The 20,971-nt window shown below is 36.7% G+C and overlaps 2 pseudogenes; one reads left to right on the top strand and one right to left on the bottom strand.

Moving 5' to 3' along the window:
- Positions 1-17,756: 17,756 nt before the first annotated feature.
- LOC149205281 (calcineurin B-like protein 3) lies at positions 17,757-19,522 on the top strand (annotated as a pseudogene).
- Positions 19,523-20,510: 988 nt separating this feature from the next.
- On the bottom strand, positions 20,511-20,702 carry LOC149205280 (small ribosomal subunit protein eS28 pseudogene; annotated as a pseudogene).
- Positions 20,703-20,971: the final 269 nt, after the last annotated feature.

Raw genomic sequence — 20,971 nt, 5'->3', positions numbered from 1 at the left:
ATAATAAGAGATACTTATGACTGGTATCTTTCCCTTCCTGTTGCCTCAGTTACTTATTTTGATGATATAGGATAAGACTTGACAAGAAGGTATTCCCAACTTATTGGATTTCATACCTTGCTTACTCAATTCACTTAGATTCGTCTAGAAAAGAATGAAAAGACTATTCATTTTAATCTTAGATTCGTTAAGACCTTGCATCAAATACCACAAGATACTTTCCCTAATGGCCTAGTTGTATTTGGTTTCTATAAAAATGCATTTCCTATAAATTTCAAGTACATTATAAAATCTATAGATATCAATACATTGTAAGAAAATATGAGAAAAGGACAAGAGATGGATGAAAATATGTGTGAAAGTAATGTTGATTCAAATATCATTTTTGGAAAAGTAAAAAGAAAATTGTCTTCCTTGAAAATATGATAAGAAAAGAATCAACATCAGTACGAAGTAATCAAGACATCAAAGTTGGAAGATAACTTTTCCTTGGTCTTCCTATTAATGTGTAGAATGTCCCTATATCCGAGGAACCATGTCCTTTAAAGATTGATTCACAATTGCTCAGATTAATAAAACATTCAAGTAAATGTAGAATGAAATAATAAGGCTAAGAAGAGGGGATGAGAAAAAGCCTCAACTTCAGCTAAATTTTGGACGACTGACATATGGTTTTAGAGAAAGAACTAATTGAGATCATAATGTTAACAACATACCTCCAAGGGGATATATGTCCCCAATCTTAAAAATCTGAGTGCTCTGGTAATGGAAGAAGAAGAAACACAAGAAGAAGAAGACAAATATTCACCTCAATTGTTTCAAGTGAGAATTTGACAACCTTAGGATCCATAGAAATGGGAGACTTCCAACTATTATCATTAGAGGAAGAGATTGTACAATAAAGTCAAGAGCTCATATAACAAGAGAATATTATTCAGACTAGAGCTTGGTTGAGCAAGACAAAAGCAAAGGGTATAGCTCAACACACCAATCCAAAGAATAAGTATGAAACATCAACACTAAGAAATACACAACAAGAGAAATATGGACTGGTCCAAATCAAGATCAATAATCCAGTCAATCCAATTAAAATGTCTTATCACTTTCATAAACTCTAGATCTCTCTACCATTTTCATAAGTGATAAAGCTTCCTCAACAAAGAGAGAATCTTCTCAAATCTCTTATATATGACAATCCATTCAATACAAGAGTAGAAGAATTTGCTATATCTCATCAACAAAAGAATCTTGCCTCTCTTATCAAGATTCAAGGTAAAGTACATTATTTTTATATATCATTGGAAATCCTATAGTTCATATTTCATAATTGTTTGGTACCATCCAAGGTCCATGTTGATCCTTAACCCCAGATCTATTGAGCACAGACAGGGATCAAATATTTTGAGGTGCAAACCTCTTTTTTGAGTGAAAAACTTGAGGAAAGGCTTGCACCTTGAGATATTTTTTCCCTCTCGATGCTTAATAGATCCATGTTTAAAATGGATCTAAGATGGTTTCATTCGTGTGTATTGATGGAAATGTTTTCTAACATATGATTAATATGATCATTTTAAATATGTTAATTTTTTCGATATGCTCTTTATTATTCAAAATTTCATTTACTCTGTTCTTTATGCTCTTTAGTTGTCATATCCTTGACCTTTTTTTGTTGATTTCCTCTTTGTCATGCATTTTCTTGTATTCTTTTCTCTTGTCACTCTTCAATTTTCATTTGTTGTGCACTTGTTTGTCAATATTCTCTTTGATATGTTATTTTTCATTCAATTTTTTCTTTCGCCTATTCTTGCTGTTGTCTGGTTTTCATTTGTTGTGACTATCTTTATTAATATTCTCTTTGTTTCTCCCTTTATTGTTGACACTCCTCAATTATCATTTCGTGTGCCTTTCTCTATCGAATTTCTCTTTGTTTTCCATTTCCATTTAATATGGATATGGGCTAAGGATTAAGATGAACGAATGATTTTTGTTGTTAATTTCTGTTTAATATGGATCTAGGTTAATAATTACTATAACAAATAAGTCAATGCATGTTGACAACAATTACTTTGTGCATACACTACAATCAATGGACACCATTAATCTAATTACTTTAAAAAAAAGTATATCATCCATCTATTTTCATCAAATTAGTAATTAACATCTACACTAAAATCAGTGCATCTAGTGCAAACAAAATTAGAAATAAACATTTGTGCTGAAATCAATGCATCCTTAGTTGTCATTTATTATGCCTTTCTCTATTGACTTTCTCTTTTCTATTCATTATTATTTAAGATGGATCTAGGCTCTTTGTTATTCATTTCTATTTAATATGGATATAGATTGACGATTATTATAACACAAAAATCAATGCACATATTCAATACTTCGTACATACTTTCAAATAAATAAACATAACAAATCTCATTACTTTGAAAGAAATGCACATCATCCATCTAGTTACATCAAATAAAATATTAACATCTACAATGAAATCAATGCACCTATTCTAAATAATATAATAGGATTAGAAATCAATGTCTACATTGAGATTAATGTATCAAGTGCAACCAATCAAATAGGATTAGAAATCAACATCTACATTAAAATCAATGCATCAACTACAATCAATCAACTATGATTATAAATCAACATCTACATTGAAATCAATGTATCAATTATTATCAATGCATCTATTTCAGTAAAACAATAAAATATTAATTTTAATGTAATCTAAATTGGAGTTAAGACTTTACATATGCTTCTACCCATTTAATTTAGTAAAGTTTCAATAATTTTTACTATCTCATTTTTTAATCTAATTTTGAAATTTGATGACTTTATAAATCCAACTTCTTTTACCTCTTGTAAAATCCTTTCTTTCTCTTTGTCTATGGTTAATAACATTTAATACATAATACTATATAATATTGAACATACTATTATATATTATTATATTAAGTATTATATAATATTCTATTTTAAACATTATAATATTATTTTTTATATGAAAATATTATAATGCTATGTTTAATATAATATAAAATTATATTAGCTGTTATGTTATATTAGTCAACAATTATTACGGGGAGGCACGAGCGTGAGGGGTCCTTATAAGCTCCAATGAAAAAATAGTGACTAAAATTGCATGGGGATTAGGAACGACATCCAATAATATGTTGTAGTTCCTTGCACTATGGAAAGGACTAGAGGTGACTATAGAAAAGAAAAATTCAAATACTCTTGTTTTTGGAGATTCTATGATTGTTGTTCGTCAAATGAAAAATTCTAGAGATCTAATGAGTTCCTCTTCTCTCCCTATGTCTCTAAGAGCGATTATTTTTGCTTCTCAATTTGAAAAGATTTAAGTTTATCATATTATATCATAGTTGAATGCTAGATCAGATGAGCTTTCTAAAAAAGGTACCAATTTCGGGCGAGGAAAATTGAAATGGACGCTATAGTGTGTTTCTATCCTATCCCTTAACACTCATGAATTTTTCAAATTATATAAGGGTGGGTTGGGGCTCATCCGCTATTGATAGGCATAAGCATGAACTTTGGATCATATCCCTTCAAAGGTCTAGAGGCATGATGAATTCCACTAGCATTGTAGTGATGGGTATGAGTTCGTTTTTTAGACGTTCCCTATGAAAGGTGGCCAAAATCTTGAGTCCTGATTATCAATGATATCCAAATAAACAACCTATTTATCTTTTGTCCTATCTTCTAAATCAAGACCTCAAGTGTCTGGTCTCTTTGATCATTCCAAGATAGTAGTGTATTTTCCATTTACGTCTCCTTTGGTGGAATGTGTTCTGGTTCTCCTCGGTTATGATGATGAATGCCTCAGATGGTAAAATGGATTTATGGAATCTAGCTTACGCTTCCTCATTCTTGTCATTCCTCTGTCCAACCAATCTCTGGTTTATGGAGCCAGATATTTGGTAGTTTCTTAGCTCATGTTTTAGTAGGGACTTTATCTATATATTGAATACCTAGCCTCCCCTCAATGTAATTAAGATCCGGGCTCATGATAGTTTAGATGCAAACTCTTCTTTCAATTTGGGTTAGTGTAATTGGGTGCCTAATTTTGGTTCTGTAATGGCCAATTTTGACATTCCCCCCCAATAAAAATGAGGTTAGTTTGGTGTTAGACAAGTTGCTAGATGATCCACTTGCACTACTCATTTCCATTTCGAAGATGGAGGACATGGTTTAGAGGTAGTGTATGTCATTTCAATTGTTTTGAGAAGCCAATCTTCTCCAGTAGCACGTTGATATGGAACAACCAATTGACAACCTCAAGGAGCAAATCCATGTTGTTTGTTATAGACATTTTTGGGCACTGCAACCCCAATCATACATGTCCATAAACCAAGGGCTCCAAAGTCCCTAAAAGTGTTGCTTCACACCCTAAAGGAACAAGGTCAGCTGATTACATCATCTCCGAGAAATTTCTCCACAGAAAACTACTCAGAACTGGTCAAAGCTAGACCATACAAACTGCCCAGTGCAGAGGGTGCAATGCATCTCACCTGCTCAGTGCAAAGGGTGCGATGCATACTGGAAAGCCCTTCTGTAGGGTGTGATGGGCGAGAGTAGACAAATGGAAGAGGTAGTTTTCAAGGTGGATCGTCATGGAATCTTCCAGAAACTTCTCCTGTGACACTTGCCTCTCTGAATTCGCCCAGGGATGAGTAAGAGATCATCAATCTCCAAGTGGAATCAAGAACTATCAGAGAGAGGACACTAATCAAAATCCCAGAAGCTGACTCACCCCCCTGCAATCATCTATATATGGATCCCTCATCCCAGAGATCCAGAGGCTGGCATTTTGTATCTTGTAAGGAAGTGTTGTTGGTTTCTTGGTGGAATATCATAGTGTCGAGTGATCTAAGCTTTTCATGAGGTGAAGAAGGCCTTTCATGCTGGGAGGATGACGCTGGGTCAAATCAATGGGTTGTAATCCTCTCTTCTAATCTTTATATCAATAAAGCTATTCAAGTTTTCCTCCACATTCTTGTATGTCTGATTGTATATGCATTTGTGTGGTCAATATATATCTGGTCCTATATTGTTTATGATTGTAGATCTCTGCACTTTGAAGGTATTATGTTGCTTTGAATTTACAAGTACTCTTTGAAGTGGAATGGTCAAGGGAGAAGTGGCGAAGACCTGTTGGTGAGGAGAAGGGACGGGAAAAGAACCGAGCAAAAGGTTGAGGTTGGTATTATTTGATCCTCTCCTATCTACTTCTCATAAAGAAAAATGAAAGTAACTTTAATCTGTTTGTTTCTAAGATAGCTACCCGTCTTAGTGGGACTAGCAGCTCTACATAGACACTAGATTTCCTGATAACAAAATGACAACTCCACTGGGGAGAGAATAGATTGTTTGCTTGTCTATATTTGTTTACTTTATAAACTTACAGTCAGAGCCTGAAGTTAAGCTAGCTGGCCTTCAAACTGCATTTTCTATGCAAGTGCAAAGTAGATCAATGCTGCTTCAGTCTATCTCCGGGTTCTGTTTATAAACTGAACAATCAATTTTTAAACATCCTAATTGCCCTAGTGGTGGCTCTAGTAACCTCATTAGATCAGCCCCTGTGATTTCTATTTACTGACTACCATTAGCTCAGCCTAAATCCCTGAACTAGCTGCAAACTGTGACCCAGAACCAAGTTAAAGTCTCGTCCCTGGACCATCGCACTTTCTCTACTTGGGAATTTGGGTGCATCACACCTCCCATGTGTAGTAGGTGCACTGCATCACACTTTCCCTATGTTGCAGGTGCTTTGATCAGATAAAACCTCTTCTGCTCTCAGATTTTGGTTTATGTGTTCACTCTCTTTAGCTTTATTTAGGGGTTTTGTTGTCTGTGATCAGTATACCACTGTGAAAACTCCCTTCCTTTGCATGATTCTGCCTCCATAGTACAAAGAATTGTGAATGTTTTTATGTATTGTGCGCCATTTACAGTTCTCTTTTACAAAAAAGTAACATAATCAAACTGTCGTCTTTTGATTTGAAAGTGTCACAAGTGTCGTTTTTAGTCAAAGAAAAAAATTCTATTGTTCTTGATGGTAGATTATATAGTTACTCTTGTATTTGATTTGAATTAGTAGTTTTTCAAGTGTCGAAAGTATTTTTCAATTCAAAATAGCAAAGTGTCATCATTATCTTCCTTTCATTTTTGAAGAGAAATTTGTTAGTACTGTCGCTTTGAAAAGATAATTCAGATTTGTACTTAGCATTCTTCTTGTCATTCACACATTAAGAAAGCTTAAAACAAATACATGCATGTGCATTTTCATTTAGACTGCTTGTTGGTTTGATTTAGGACAGTGCATCTAGTGTGTGCTTTTACTCTATGTTGAAAGACTATCATCTCTCTTTCTTTAGTAGCTAGGATTTTCATTGCAAAAAGAAGATTAAACAATTGTTTATCATCTTACATTGCATTTTAGGAATTGTATATCTACACCATGTGGTGAACCCGAAAGGAAAATTTCTTAAGAAAGATCAACTGTAAAATAAATTCAATAAACATAAAAACACTTTGGAACCTAACACACAACATCTAGAAGTCTAAGATAGAGACGTATTCTGGCATCGTAAAGCCTAGTAACTGTCGCTTTCATTGTTGGTTGGGTGATTCCTCCTCTTTGAGACGAAAAGTGCCAGTACGGACTTGTGCTCCCATGTACCGTCGAGGATATATTGGGAGACCACAATAGGCTATATCCTTTATCCATAGGAAGCCGTGTCTGCTGCCCTATCAATCGCAATGCACTAAACACAACATTCGGGAAGATTGAATGTTGTACTGTAAAAAGTATTCTGCAGTTTTGCGATTGGTTTGGTAATCCCTCTGTCTAGATTTCCAGAGTAGTCTCTTTCGTTCCTTTTCAGACTCCTTAAAGGAAAAGGTCCATCTGAGCACTTGCCACTTCAGGCTCATTAAAAATTGAAGGCGACTAGAGTCATCTTTTGTTTTTTCTCAACTCTTGAAAATTAAAAAAAAAAGTTATGTCAAAGCGTCTAAAATTTATTTTATTTGAAATAATATCACCATTCCCACGTTGGTCTTAGGTTGAGGAAAATGGAGTCCACCAACCAAGGATTTCCCCTTGGAGGAAATCCTAGTCCTTTCTCCTCTTGGGGAGATGTTGGTGCACCTCATATGGCCACATTGTCGCTTCCAGGATTGACGATTGGCTTGCCAATATGGCTCTTCTTGACCCCCGTCATTCAGAACACCGTGATTCCTGAACAATCAAGTCAGCAACTAGATGATATTGAAGCTACCCCCCAACCTTCTACTTCATCTGATTCTCCCTCTCCTCCTTCCTCTTCGCTTGGTGAAGCTGATAAAGCCAAAAATCAAGTAACTAAGAAAGAGAAGAAGGGGAAGGAGAAGAAAGAGAAGAAGAAGAAGGAGCCCAAGGCGAAAGGGGGTAACCGGGCATCGTCTAGTGAAAATCCACACACCGCACCATCCAAGCCTAAATATCCATGTGTCATTTGCAAAGGAGACCACTATCATCAAGATTTTCCTTGCATCCCTCGGATCTTAAGGGACTGTTCTCCTCGTTTTCACAATCTGGTGTCTTCAACCTCTGGAGAACATGTTGAAAGTACACCATCAACTAGTGAAAGCGAAGCATTTGGACAGAAAAAGAAATGTAAATTTCCTTGTAAACTATGTGAAGGCGATCATGTCGTCCACCGTTGTCCCTTCCTAGACGAAGCTAAAAGAGTCTTGGATAACTGTCCTGCTTCACTGCTACGGCTTCCTCCTGGATACAAGAAACTCTTGCCGAGTCCATCACTAGTTGAAAATCCAACCAACACGCCATTATGGTCGGTCGAAGCATCTATCATTGAAGATAAACCTGCTGAATCCATACCAGACGAAAGTCAAAAGGTTGAGGTGGTAGTTGATCCAGTCTTGTCTTCGGAAGGTCCATCTTTAGATGATACAATCATCGAAGAGAATGAGAAAAACACAGTTCAAATTCTTTTCGTAAACACAGACTCCGATGAACATGGGGAAAATATACCCATTCCTTTACCGTAGGAAGGAAGTTCGTCAGAGTCATATCCAGTCGTCTATTATGTCCCACCTCCAAGAAACCTAGTCATTTCCTTCGATTGGAATCCACTAGGCAGACCCCGTTTACCGGCTAGTGTACCATTTTGAATCATTGTACAAGCTTACAAAATGGTCATGGTCAGTACCATCATAGATGAAGGGGCTTCTGTGAGTATCCTTTCCTCAACTACTTGGAAAGCACTTGGTTCGCTATCGCTTCTGCCTGAGATGAGAAATCTGACAGGCTTCAACAAAGGAACCAGTTGACCGTTAGGGATCCTTCCCAATGTACCTATAACGTTGAGAGGGAAAACCGCTTATATTAACGTAATGGTGCTCCAAGGACCTCTAGATTATAATCTACTCCTTGGGCGCGACTATATTTATACCGTGGGAGCCATTGTCTCCTCACTCTTTAGAGTAATGTGTTTTCCGCATGAAGGCTGAGTGGTCCAGCTCGTAGACTAGCTTTCATTCCCCGGCTCACACATAGCTAATAGTCAAATTCCATCCCTAAATGGTCTTTTCACACAAGGGATGTATCATCAATCTCCGGTCTGTCCACTTGAAGAATGCGAGTAATTCAGAGGGACATGACTGAAACCCAGGGGGCATGCACCCTGGCCTGCTTCAGCAGGGAAATTTCAGGTATAGGGTAGGTTTTCGCGAAGGATATATGACTGGTCCGACGCCCGTCCCTATAGGAAGAGGGAGTTAGACCGGGATAAGATTCCTTTGTCAAGGTTAGGTGATTGGAGCCTTTGTCCAAATGGACTAAGCCAAGGAAGTGTTTCTGTTTGTTGTGCGGATGGAAACTATCTTGTGAGCGCAAGAACTTCTAAATGGTAACCTGGAAACTTTACTTCACTATACCTAGGGGCATGCAAACCTTTTGTGAGCAAGTGAAAAGTGACCAACATAACGCTAACTCTTTGGTTCCACTGACTTCAACTGCCTAAGTCGGGTAAGTGGTTGAGTCGACCGTTCGTCTTCGCAGGAGCTAGATGGCACCAGCAAAGTAAAGGAAAATTTTTCCTACCTAACCTTGGTAGTGATCTTGGTAGTTAAGTAGAGGAGCGTAGTTGGTCATTCCTAGCTTGCATACGAGAGGTATCAGAGCATAGCTTCGAAAGGTGAAAGCTCCATAAAAATGGAATCTATCGATGAGACATCCTTATTATACGACTGGCACGAGCAGTTTTTATGTGAAGTTCAAGCTCGTTAAAAATTAAACCTAAGAAATGAGCAAATGTTTCCCCCAGAGTTTAAGCTCATTAAAAAATGAACCAATTTCTAGTAAATAACCATTGTGAATGCATTATCATCAGCTTTTGAGCCCTGGTCATGTTCTCATCGTCACCTCCACTCTGTTTTAGCCATTCATTCACCTCCATTTGATTGTTTACCCATTTTTGAGGAACAACTGCAAAGAGTGATCCTGTTAGCCATCCTTGTGACACTGCCATGATTGGAAAATTCCAAACTTTACCTAGAATCAGTTGCTACCCGAAATTATCACTCGCTCCTCAAAAAACGAGTCTCCTTTAAGCTCTTTTCATCTGACTTGTAAAATATGAAAAGATTGACGAGCAGTTGGCGTCTCTAGCTCGTTAAAGCTACCAGGAGTTCCATCCCTCCTTTATATTTTAATCTCTTTTGGACCTGAGGGATTATTACACAAAATGATCGAGCGCTTGTTTTGTTCGGCTTGTTAAAATTATTGAAAATTCATCCTTTTTATATTATTTTATACTTTTTCGGACTTAAGGGATTATATGACGAAAAAGGATTATTGGATTTTCCTTTACGTCCCTTTCAGACTCTCTAAAATTGAAAAGGACCAAGTTATCTTTATTGTTAAACTCGTTAAAACCAATAGCGACAAACTTGTCTGTATAGACAAGAACGAGTTTCACTATTGCTAGGCTCATTAAAACATAGCGACGGGTTTGCCCGAAGGGAAAATTATAGAACAAGCATATGTTATCCTCCTCAAGCTTGATAAAAATAAAGAGGTACTGGTCAGCAATGACTGGGGAAAAATTGGAAAGAAAACTTGAAGAAACTTTATTGGTAGCAAGTCGCTCTTGAACATGACACTTTCACTCCATGTATGAGTCGGGTTGGGTTATTCCATTCACTGGTCATATCACCATTTGTCCATCATACCATCCATATTTGGGGTTAACGCTACCAATCCATTCCTAGTGTCACTGATATGTTCAAGAGAAGTCAATCAGAGAATTCACCAACCCATCTTGTGTCTCATCCACTGCAATACCTTTATGCTTCATTCTTTCATGACCACCACCCGGAACCCTGTATCATCAGATCGTTTTCACCTCCAAAAGTCATTTTCTCCTTTCCATGTCATAGATGTGGGATTCATTAAGGCCCTCCTATGACGGGTCACTTCTTTTCGACATCAGCTCATTATCCAAGAAGTCAACCTAGGAGCAACCCTTTTAGTATTTTGAAGCTTGCATACCTCAATGGCAAGTTTCCCACTTACGGCGAAAAGTTTACATCAATGGCCTTCGACCGAAAGATTTTGCGTGGTGTTCAATGCCAAGTCCCTTTTTCACACCACGCGAATTGTACTGTAGTACCTTGAGGGTCATCATCATTATTGGTGATTCCTCTCACGCCTGTTAACAACTTACATCATTGGCTGGTAATCAGGCGATGTCTTTCCATGTTCAACTCTAGAACATCTTTCACATGGATTGAATTGTACTCCGAGTGAAGATTGGATGAGTTTGAAGGCCTTGGATCTAGTTTCATCCATCCAGGCTGCGATATATTCAGGAAAATAAAGACATTAAATGTACATCATTGCTACACAGATGATCATTCGAATCAAAGGATGATGGTTCTATCAGAATCATCAGTTTTCCACATAGAAAGTTTTCTATCTTATGTACATGAAAATGGATTTATAAAGCTGAGCATTGGAATGCCCGCCTTAGCTAGATCATGAAAAATATTATGAAGATAATGTATTGTATTGTATCTTATTACAAGTCACCTTCCAGCTTGAAAAACTTTGGATCCTCATGATAAAGCATTTCACCTGACATCAAAAGATTAAAGACCTCATGCTTTAGGGGGCAACTGTTATAGGCATTTTTGGGTACTACAACCCCAATATTACATGTCCATAAACCAAGGGCTTCTAAGTCCCTAAGAGTGTTGCTTCACACCCTAAAGGAACAAGGTCAGCTGATTACATCATCTCCCAAAAATTTCTCCACAGAAAACTACTCAGAACTAGTCAAAGCTGGACCATACAGACTGCCCAGTGCAGAGGGTGCGATGCATCTCACCTGCTCAATGTAAAGGGTGCAATGCATACTGGAAATCCCTTCTGTAGGGTGCGATGGGTGAGAGTAGACAAATGGCAGAGGCATTTTGCAAGGTGGATCGTCATGGAATCTTCCAGAAACTTCTCCTGTGACACTTTCCTCTCTGAATTCGCCCAGGGATGAGTAAGAGATCATCAATCTCCAAGTGGAATCAAGAACTATCAGAGAGAGGAAACTAATCAAAATCCCAGAAGCTGACTCATCCCCCTGCGATCATCTATATATGGATCCCTCATCCCAGAGATCCAGAGGCTAGAATCTTGTATCTTGTAAGGAAGTGTTGTTGGTTTCTTGGTGGAATATCATAGTGTTGGGTGATCTAAGCTTTTCATGAGGTGAAGAAGGGCTTTCATGCTGGGAGGATGACACTAGGTCAGATCAATGGGTTGTAATCCTCTCTTCTAATCTTTATATCAATAAAGTTATTCAAGTTTTCCTCCACATTCTTGTATGTCTGATTGTATATGCATTTATGTGGTCAATATATATCTGGTCCTATATTTTTTATGATTGCAGATCTCTGCACTTTGAAGGTATTATGCTGCTTTGACTTTATAGGTACTCTTTGAAGCAGAATGGTCAAGGGAGAAGCGGCGAAGACCTATTGGTGAGGAGAAGGGACAAGCAAAGAACCGAGCGAAAGATCGAGGTTGGTATTCTTTGATCCTCTCCTATCTACTTCTCATAAAGGAAAACGAAAGTAACTTTAATATGTTTGTTTCCAAGATAGCTACCCGTCTTAGTGGGACTAGTAGATCTGCATAGACACTAGATTTCCTGATAACAATGTTGGAGAGCGATTAGCGGCTATTGAGATCACTGGGTTTGGCATTTCGTCAAAGACTACAGGGGTAGATGGCACCAAAGCAACAACTGGAGGGAAGCGAGTTTTCCAACTCAGGGGCGATAACTCTAATGGGATCAACTGAAGTTAGTTCTGATGCTTTGTCTAGTCATGTCAAGTTATAAATATATTTTGATATGAGACAATGTAATTTTTTCTATATTCTGGGAAGTTTTTGAAGGATTTATAGTGTCAATGTCTTTAGGTTAATTTGGATCCAATCCAATAGTCTGCAAATTTCTTGAATACTCTTTGGTTTGCATAATTTTTTTCTTGGTAAAGCTATGTAAGGGTGCTGGTCTCTATTCCACCTTTGTTAATACTAAATCCTTAACTGTTATGTTAAAAAAAACATTACTATCGAATATTAATATAATCTCTTCTTATATTATATATTAATATAATATTAATATATGGTTAATAACATTTAATATTACATAATACTATATAATATTAAACATAATATTATATAATATTTTATATTATATTTAATATTATAATATTATGTTTAATATAATCTAAGATTATATTAGCTGTTATGTTATATTAATCAATAATATTATAAATAAACTTCCCTGATGAAAAACCAACCTTGGATATGGCTCTAAAATTCCAACTCTTTGAAACCCTATTCTTTGTATGCGTCAGTGCTCTTTCTATTGAAGTCCAATGGATTTGAGCCTAGCAGGCTCCACCCCTCCTCACAATGAGAAGTTTGTCTTCTAAGATTTAGTATCATCCATCAAAAGTAATCCAAATCCAAAGGAAAAAATAAATCATGATTTGTCAGGAAGTATGTGAATACTTGATCCATGGCTCTTCCTTTGGCTTTTCGGAAAACCTTCCTGACCTTTTTTGACACGAATTTGGTCTGAAAGTTCATGGGTATGTCACCTTCTCCCAAGCCAGTTGAACATTGGTATGAAAATTCCTAGAAATCAATGATGAAAGAGAATCTTGGCATTTACGCTATGGGTAACAATTTCATTTCCTTTCTGTTCGAGTACAAGAAGGACCAAGATGTAGTTTTCCAAAATGGGTCATATTTTTTTTGGCTCTAGAGGGATGTACTTGAACACGTGGTCCTTGGACTTTAATTCATATGGGGAAATCCCATATGCTATTCCAGTTTGGGTCAATATCCCTCCTTTACCTCTTTCCTACTAGAGTGATCAGTGCTTGAAGTCCATTAGTAATGGCGTCAGCTAGTTCCTACATTGCATTAAACCCAAAGGCTAGCAATTCTTATGTGTTAAACTATGCATGGATTTAGACCTCGATAAAGGAATTCCCTTAGATATTTTTCTAACTCAAGGGAGTGGAGCTATATCCAGTTGTCGGACTATGACTAACACCCTTCTAAATGTGAAAGTTGCCATAAATATGGAATTTTGCATGAGATTGCAAGAAGAATAAGTCTATAAATGGAGAAGAAACTACCCTTGCTAAGACTGAGCAATGAAACATTCTAAAAATGGGGGAAAACATGAGAAAATGTGGATTAAAAAACCGTAAAACTCTAGCCTCGAATGTTTCTTCAATGTTGGCCAACCCCTATGAGATCTTGTCTTATGAGGGGAACGAATGAACAAAGCCAAATAAAGGTAAAGAAGCCCCATATTTTGAAGAAGAAAAGGAAGAAGCAAAAGAGGGGGAGATTCAAGAGGAATTCCTAGTTTGAGAAATGGCCCCTATCAGCAATGTCTAATCTCAGATCCAAAAAACCTCCAAAAATGAGTCAAACCTTGATAGGAGGGATAAAAGGACATAAGGAGTAACATTAGAGCCCTAAGGAATAGATGGCAGAGAAAGAAAGGTGCTTATGAGAAGTGCAAAAAATAGGCACAACTAGGCAAGTGATTATACCAATCATGAGATGGAAAATCACAAAAAGATAGGCATAACTTCCCAAAAAACGTTGGAGAAGTGGAAGCAGTTCAAAACATCAAGTTAGTCAACCAACCTCAAATCACGTAAGTTCTCAATAATGTGAGTAAGAGAGAACATAAAAGCACCAAGTACAGAGGAGGTAAGTAAAACACCTCTAAGTTAAAATTAAAGTTCTTTCTTGGTATGTCAGGGGACTAGGAAACCCCTGTAAATCCTAAGAAATTAAAGATTTGGTGAAAATGGAAAATCCACAAGCTTTTCTTTTAAAAAAAATGAAATTAGCAAAAGAGGAGATCTTAACATTATTTAGGTCATTTTAGAGAAATAGTTCTAGTATAGCTCAAAGCTCCTATGGAGCTTTTGTAGGCCTAATTACATTTTGGTCAGATTCTCTTTTTTTGTTAAAGGATAGATCCAAGTCAAGATTTTAGGTAGCCGTTAAATTAGAGGACATGAACAAAAAATGATGTATTCTCCTTTGTAAATGTTTACACCCCGATCATCTATAGCGAGAAGAGTCACTTTTGGGACTTCCAACTTAGATTAAGGGAGATTCAATGGCATTTAGACGATAGTGTTGGTGGAGATTTCAACTTAGTCCTATTGCCTTTAGAGAAAAGTAAAATAAGCATCACCATAGGTCCCATTTAAGAAAGGTTGGAAGAAACAATGTAAACTTTGAAACAGGAACTGATACTGTTGCCTGTTTCGTAGAGATAGCAAAAAAGTGACCTGATTTTGAAAAGGGGTGATGCAGAACGAACATGTTTTTTTTAGAGCATAGTTTTTGGAAGGAATGTCATGGGAAGGATAGTTTTATGTACATTACATTTTCGAATGGTAGTGATTTTCATGCTGATTTTAAAAAGTGAGTATTCTGCATCACCCTCTTTTTTTAAAAGACCTATTTTTTGGCTTTAAATTTTCTAATGTATAAAATGTAAATAATTATTTTGTAAATTTGATCATTTTTGAAGTGGTCGTTTTCTTCACATTTTCTTGTTTTTTATTTTAATTTTAACTTTTTTTTTAGTGAAGTTTTTATTGTTTCATTTTTAAATTAGTAGGTCGATATTTAGAATTTTCGATATTCTACATATTTATACATCCTTAATTAATTTTTTAATCCACATGAAATAATTGTTTCTAAAAAACAATATTTTTTAACAATGGACATAAAAATAACCATTGTTAACATAAATATAACTAAAAAATACACATTTTGATCATTTTTTGCTAGAATTGACATGTCAAAATCACAATTTTTATACGATAATTTTAACTAAAAATGGTTAAATAATAGTTTTTTTTATGAATTTCATGTCAAAAAAATAATAATAATCACTTTTTTTTCAAAAAATAATGATTAACTTAAAAATCAATGCGAAAATCACATATTACAAATATTGAACAAATAACAACCCTAATTGAGTGTTTATTCTTCTCATAAAATGTCAAATTCAAAACATTGCAAAGCTTGATTTACAAGCATAACTTAAATTTAATCAACAATGTCACGTAATCCAAACTCTTCGTCCTCTAGAGTTTCATCATTGTCTTCTTCCACAATATTTTCTATTTCCTTTTGCTCATTTTCTTCTTCTAATGGGTCTTTGATGTCTGTGAATCTCCCATGTATGTCTTTCCAAACATTCCATGTAATGGTGGTTGGGGTTCCTTTGCCTTTTTTGCCACACGTGATTCACTAAAGTCCCCTTTCTTCAACCCAATTTCTTGCATTGCATCTGGAAGAAATTTAAGAGCATTAATTCTTTGCTGAATGAAATCGCACTGTAATGGATCTTTCTCAATTGCAATGCAATTTCTTCCTTTTTGAAGGCAGCATGCTAGTGTTGTACCTAATTATCAAGCACAAAATAAATAATGAAGTAAATTAGTACAATTACATATTAATTAAAAAAATGACATATTGAAATTCAATTCCATATAACAAAACTTACTTGATATAGAAAATAAATCTAGAACGCAATCTCCTTCATTTGACTGCCGCAAAGACATGGCTAAATCGAGCTCCTAAATAACATTGGGTTACATTGTTTAAGTGCTCAAACAGTTCGATCGAGCGCTTAAAAAGGGCTCAATTGAGCAATCATTTTTTCCACCCAAATTTGCCATCTCTTTCCAAAAAGTGTAACCCAGCTCCATGCTTTCACCCTTATAGATTATGAATTCTAACAATCTATATGCTAATTATTCTTATTATCCAATTTTAAGGTCATAACCAAGCCAGACACCAAATTGGTGTATGAAACCCCCTTGTTTGTGGGATAAGAGACCCACCTCAACGCAATGATTTGATTATTGTCTACGAAGGCATACCTACTCTAACCCCTTCTAGTTTTTGAACCTATGACCCCTTAGGAGGAAACACATGCTCTTAGCCATTAGGCACTTGACCTGAGATGCCTCATGTTTAACTCTAATGTTATAGGATCATTTTCTCAAGAACTCTATCCAATAATTGGACCTCACACACTCTATTGACCTCTAATTTAAATTCTGTGGCATTTCAAAGTTTACCCTCCAAAACTCATTTAAGGCCATAAATCACACTTAATATTGGTTTACTATATTTGTGAAATTTCTAATTATTTATAACTAATCATTTAGTTTGGGTTGTTGTTTCTAAAAGGGTATGTCCCAAAGCTTAATTATGTCCAATGTCACTTCATAATCTAATGATATGTAAGAAAGATCTCTTCCACTTGAATTAATAAGACAATAGAAACCTCACATACTCAAAGCAAACATATTGAAAACTAATTTGATTCAATAGACATAATCAAAACGAATAAAATCATTTTTCACATAAATGGCTTATTGAGATCAGTTTTTCATATTGTACAACTATACATCGATTGTGAGGACAGGGTGGACCCACCTCATCGACCCACCAATAGTTGGGTGTCCAAGCCCTTATACAAGGGTTTTTTACCTCGATCCAGTGTCGATGGCTATATATATACACGTGGCCTACCTCCTGCCCCCATCGTGTACTTACACACACTGACCATTCCATTGATATCTGGGTCAAGGTATACATGTACTGGGGTCATTTTAATTACATTGATTAATTTTAAAATGAATATATATCACTTTTCTTATGAACCCAAACGATTATTGATTCAAGGTTATAAGCAACCTGAGTCGAACGGTTTATGCTGAATTAATCCTGGGCCGAACTATTTACGACATTTTGCACTTATTAATTTGGCATTGTATAATTCGAGTGGGTGACTTCATTGGCCCATTTTAAAGGTGAATAAAAAAACAAAATTTGCATCTTAAATATGATTCTCCGACTTCAATACTATACATATATGTGTGTTTAAATGTATTATGTTTAATTAATCCTGGGCTGAACTATTTACGACAATTTGCACTTATTAATTTGGGCATTGTATAATTCGAGCACACCGGATCCTTTGAATCTTATTGTTTCCAAGGAACGGGCCGATGTACGCTCTATGTTGTTAGGAGTGGAGTTGCTCAGGGTTTTCCTTTATCGGTATGGAGAGTGTTGTTGAGTTGAAAATATCATGTTGCAGTGCCTAGAGGGAATCAGCAAGTTGACAGATTGTTTTGTACAATCTCTTGATATAAAAGTCTTCAAAAATGTCCAAGGACTGAAAGATCCCGAGACAATAGCAAGTGAAACAGTTTTAAGTGTTAGTGAAGTAGAAGCTCTGTATGACTTGTTTAAGAAGATTAGCAGTGCTATGATTGATGATGGTCTGATCAATAAGGAATAGTTTCAACTAGCCTTATTCAAGACTAACAAGAAGGAGAACCTTTTTGCATACAGGGTGTTTGACTTGTTCGATACAAAGCGTAATGGCCTGTTAGCATTTGAAGAGTTTGCATGTGCTCTCTCAATGTTTCATCCAAATGCTCCCATAGACGATAAAATAGGATTTTCCTTCCAACTTTATGACCTAAAGCAGAAAGGCTTTATTGGGAGAAAAGAGGTGAAACAAATGGTCGTAGCTACCCTTGCATAATCTGGCATGAACCTTTCAGATGAGGTAGTTGAAAGTATCATTGATAAGACATTCGAGGAGGTGGATACAAAATATGATGGGAAAATCGACAAGGATGAGGGGAGGAGTCTCGTTCTGCGGCATCCTTCTCTGTTAAAAAACATGACTCTTCCATATCTAAAGGATATCGCAACATCGCTCCCAAGCTTTGTGTTTCACTCCCAGGTGGAGGATACATGATTATACTCCAGTGGTCATCCGGTAGCTGTAAATGCACAAAAATGTAGCATGCAGTGGTGTGCAGGGGTGTTCATTATCATTGCATAGTTATGGCTAAAGGTGCAAGAAAGTTCTGCAAATTCTCAATAATTGTTCTCACTTCATCCTTACACAAGCAACTTGCAGAAAACACGTTGACTTTATACTTTAGCTTTTTCTTGTGTAAAACAGATTGGATTCCTAGTAAGCACTGTTTGGGCGATTCTAAGAATCACTCCGCCACCGCCCCACCACCAGTTGTGGTGGCGGGGCGATTCTCAGAATCTCCCCAAATGGTCGTAGCTACCCTTGCAGAATCTGGCATGAACCTTTGAAATGATGTAGTTGAAAGTATCATTGATAAGACATTCGAGGAGGCGGATACAAAACATGATGGGAAGATCGACAAGGATGAGTGGAGGAGTCTCGTTCTATGGAATTCTTCTCTGTTAAAAAACATGACTCTTCCATATCTAAAGGATATCACAACATCGTTCCCAAGCTTTGTGTTTCACTCCCAGGTGGAGGATACATGACTATACTCCAGTGGTCATCTGGTAGTCGTAAATGCACAAAAATGTAGCATGCAGTGGTGTGCAGGGGTGTTCATTATCATTGCATATTTATGGCTAAAGGTGCAAGAAAGTTATGCAAATTCTCAATAATTGTTCTCAGTTCATCCTTACAGAAGAAACTTGCAGAAAACATGTTGACTTTACATTTTAGCTTTTTCTTGCATAAAACAGATTGGATGCCCAGTAAGCATTGTTTGGGGCGATTATGAGAATCGCCAGGTGGTGGGGCGATTCTCAAAATTGCCCCAAATGGTCGTAGATACCCTTGCAGAATCTGGCATGAACCTTTAAGATGATGTAGTTGAAAGTATCATTGATAAGACATTCGAGGAGGCAGATACAAAACATGATGGGAAGATCAACAAGGATGAGTGGAGGAGTCTTGCTCTGCGGCATCCTTCTCTGTTAAAAAACATGACTCTTCCATATCTAAAGGATATCACAACATCGTTCCCAAGCTTTGTGTTTCACTCCCAGGTGGAGGATACATGATCTAGTATGGCCAATTACTTTCACCACAACTGCCAATTTCACACCACTATCCATGACTTCCTCGAAGATGATTGCTCACGATGAAAGCTATGATATTTGTGTGAACTCCACCGAATCACCGGATATGTGTGTATCGGGCACGTTGAGAGCGAGTACTTTTACTATTTGTGTGTGAGAGTGAGAATTATCATAATACCCAGAGGAAAATTGGTGGGGCGATTCTAAGAATTGTCGGGTGGCAGGGCGATTCTCAGAATCGCCAATGTGCCCATGCCCGCATGTGAGAGTGAGAATTATCATAATACCCAGAGGAAAATTGGTAAATTGGTGGGGCGATTATGAGAATCGCCCTACCACCCGGCGATTCTCAGAATCACCCCAGCATCAATGAAAATCGCCCCAAACAATAATATGTTAATGGAAATGGTGATGATAGCTCGATTATGAAATTTGAGATGTTGTCTCATAGCTCCTCCCACGAAAAGTTGTTTTCCAACTCCATGCACGCTTTTATCAGTTGTTTCTTATAGATCGATGCAAAATAACTTCTCTGCATAGCAATTGACTTGGAGGTCACTCTGTACATTACAATAATGAGACGTAGAATAATATGACACGATGGAAAAGATAATGTCATGTTGTGAGTTTGGATACATATTTGAATTTTATTTGTATATGATTTGGATTGCTAATTTTCACTGTTTTTTTTTTCACAGAAAATCTTCAGTACAGTAATTTGAATTTCATTCCAGATGCAAAAATAAATAGTTACTATTTCGATTCCCCATAAAGTATGACAGGCTTCATACTTTAATTGTAAAATTTTGGATTACATATCACAGATCATTTATAGCCTCACTCATTGATCCCTTTGCATCGAAAACAATAGGAAACACTACACTACAAAATAATGCAGAAACAGAACACATAACAATATAAGTTATTCCCGTCTCACTTTAAGTCCAATGTTATAATCTAAAAAACATAATTAGCGCAATCTCCTTGCTTCCCTTTCAGATTCTAGCAAAGTAAGGACATCACCTTCTCTGACAGGTCCTTTTACATTCCTCATGATCAGTCGATTCTGATCATCCAAAAATTTTACTCGAACCTGTGTAACTTGACCTCTTGATCCAGTACGACCAATTACTTTCACCACAACTGCCAATTTTGTTAGCATTATGATTCTGGTATGGCTCTATGATACAGATGTTGTACTTGATGGCAACACCCTCAAGTGGCAATGCTCTGATCAGGCTCTCAAAATGTTGGAAATTAAGAGGTACGCAAGAGAACAGTTCAAAAGGTGCGTACCCGCAGGTACGCCATGAAGGGACTGCGGCTACACACGCAGGTCACCCGTTCAGAAGATGCGTACCCCCAGTTCACTTACTTCAAGGCAGAGAAGCGTGCTCACGTGGGGTTTCTTATTTTTGGCCCGTGGTATTT

Source organism: Pinus tabuliformis, chromosome 1_2, assembly GCF_031772625.1.
Source record: "Pinus tabuliformis cultivar Carrire ecotype Pingquan chromosome 1_2, CPIR1, whole genome shotgun sequence".
In the NCBI taxonomy this organism is placed as follows: Eukaryota; Viridiplantae; Streptophyta; class Pinopsida; order Pinales; family Pinaceae; genus Pinus; species Pinus tabuliformis.
The sequence above is the reverse complement of the archived record's forward strand: the minus strand, read 5'-3'. Positions and strand labels throughout refer to the sequence as shown.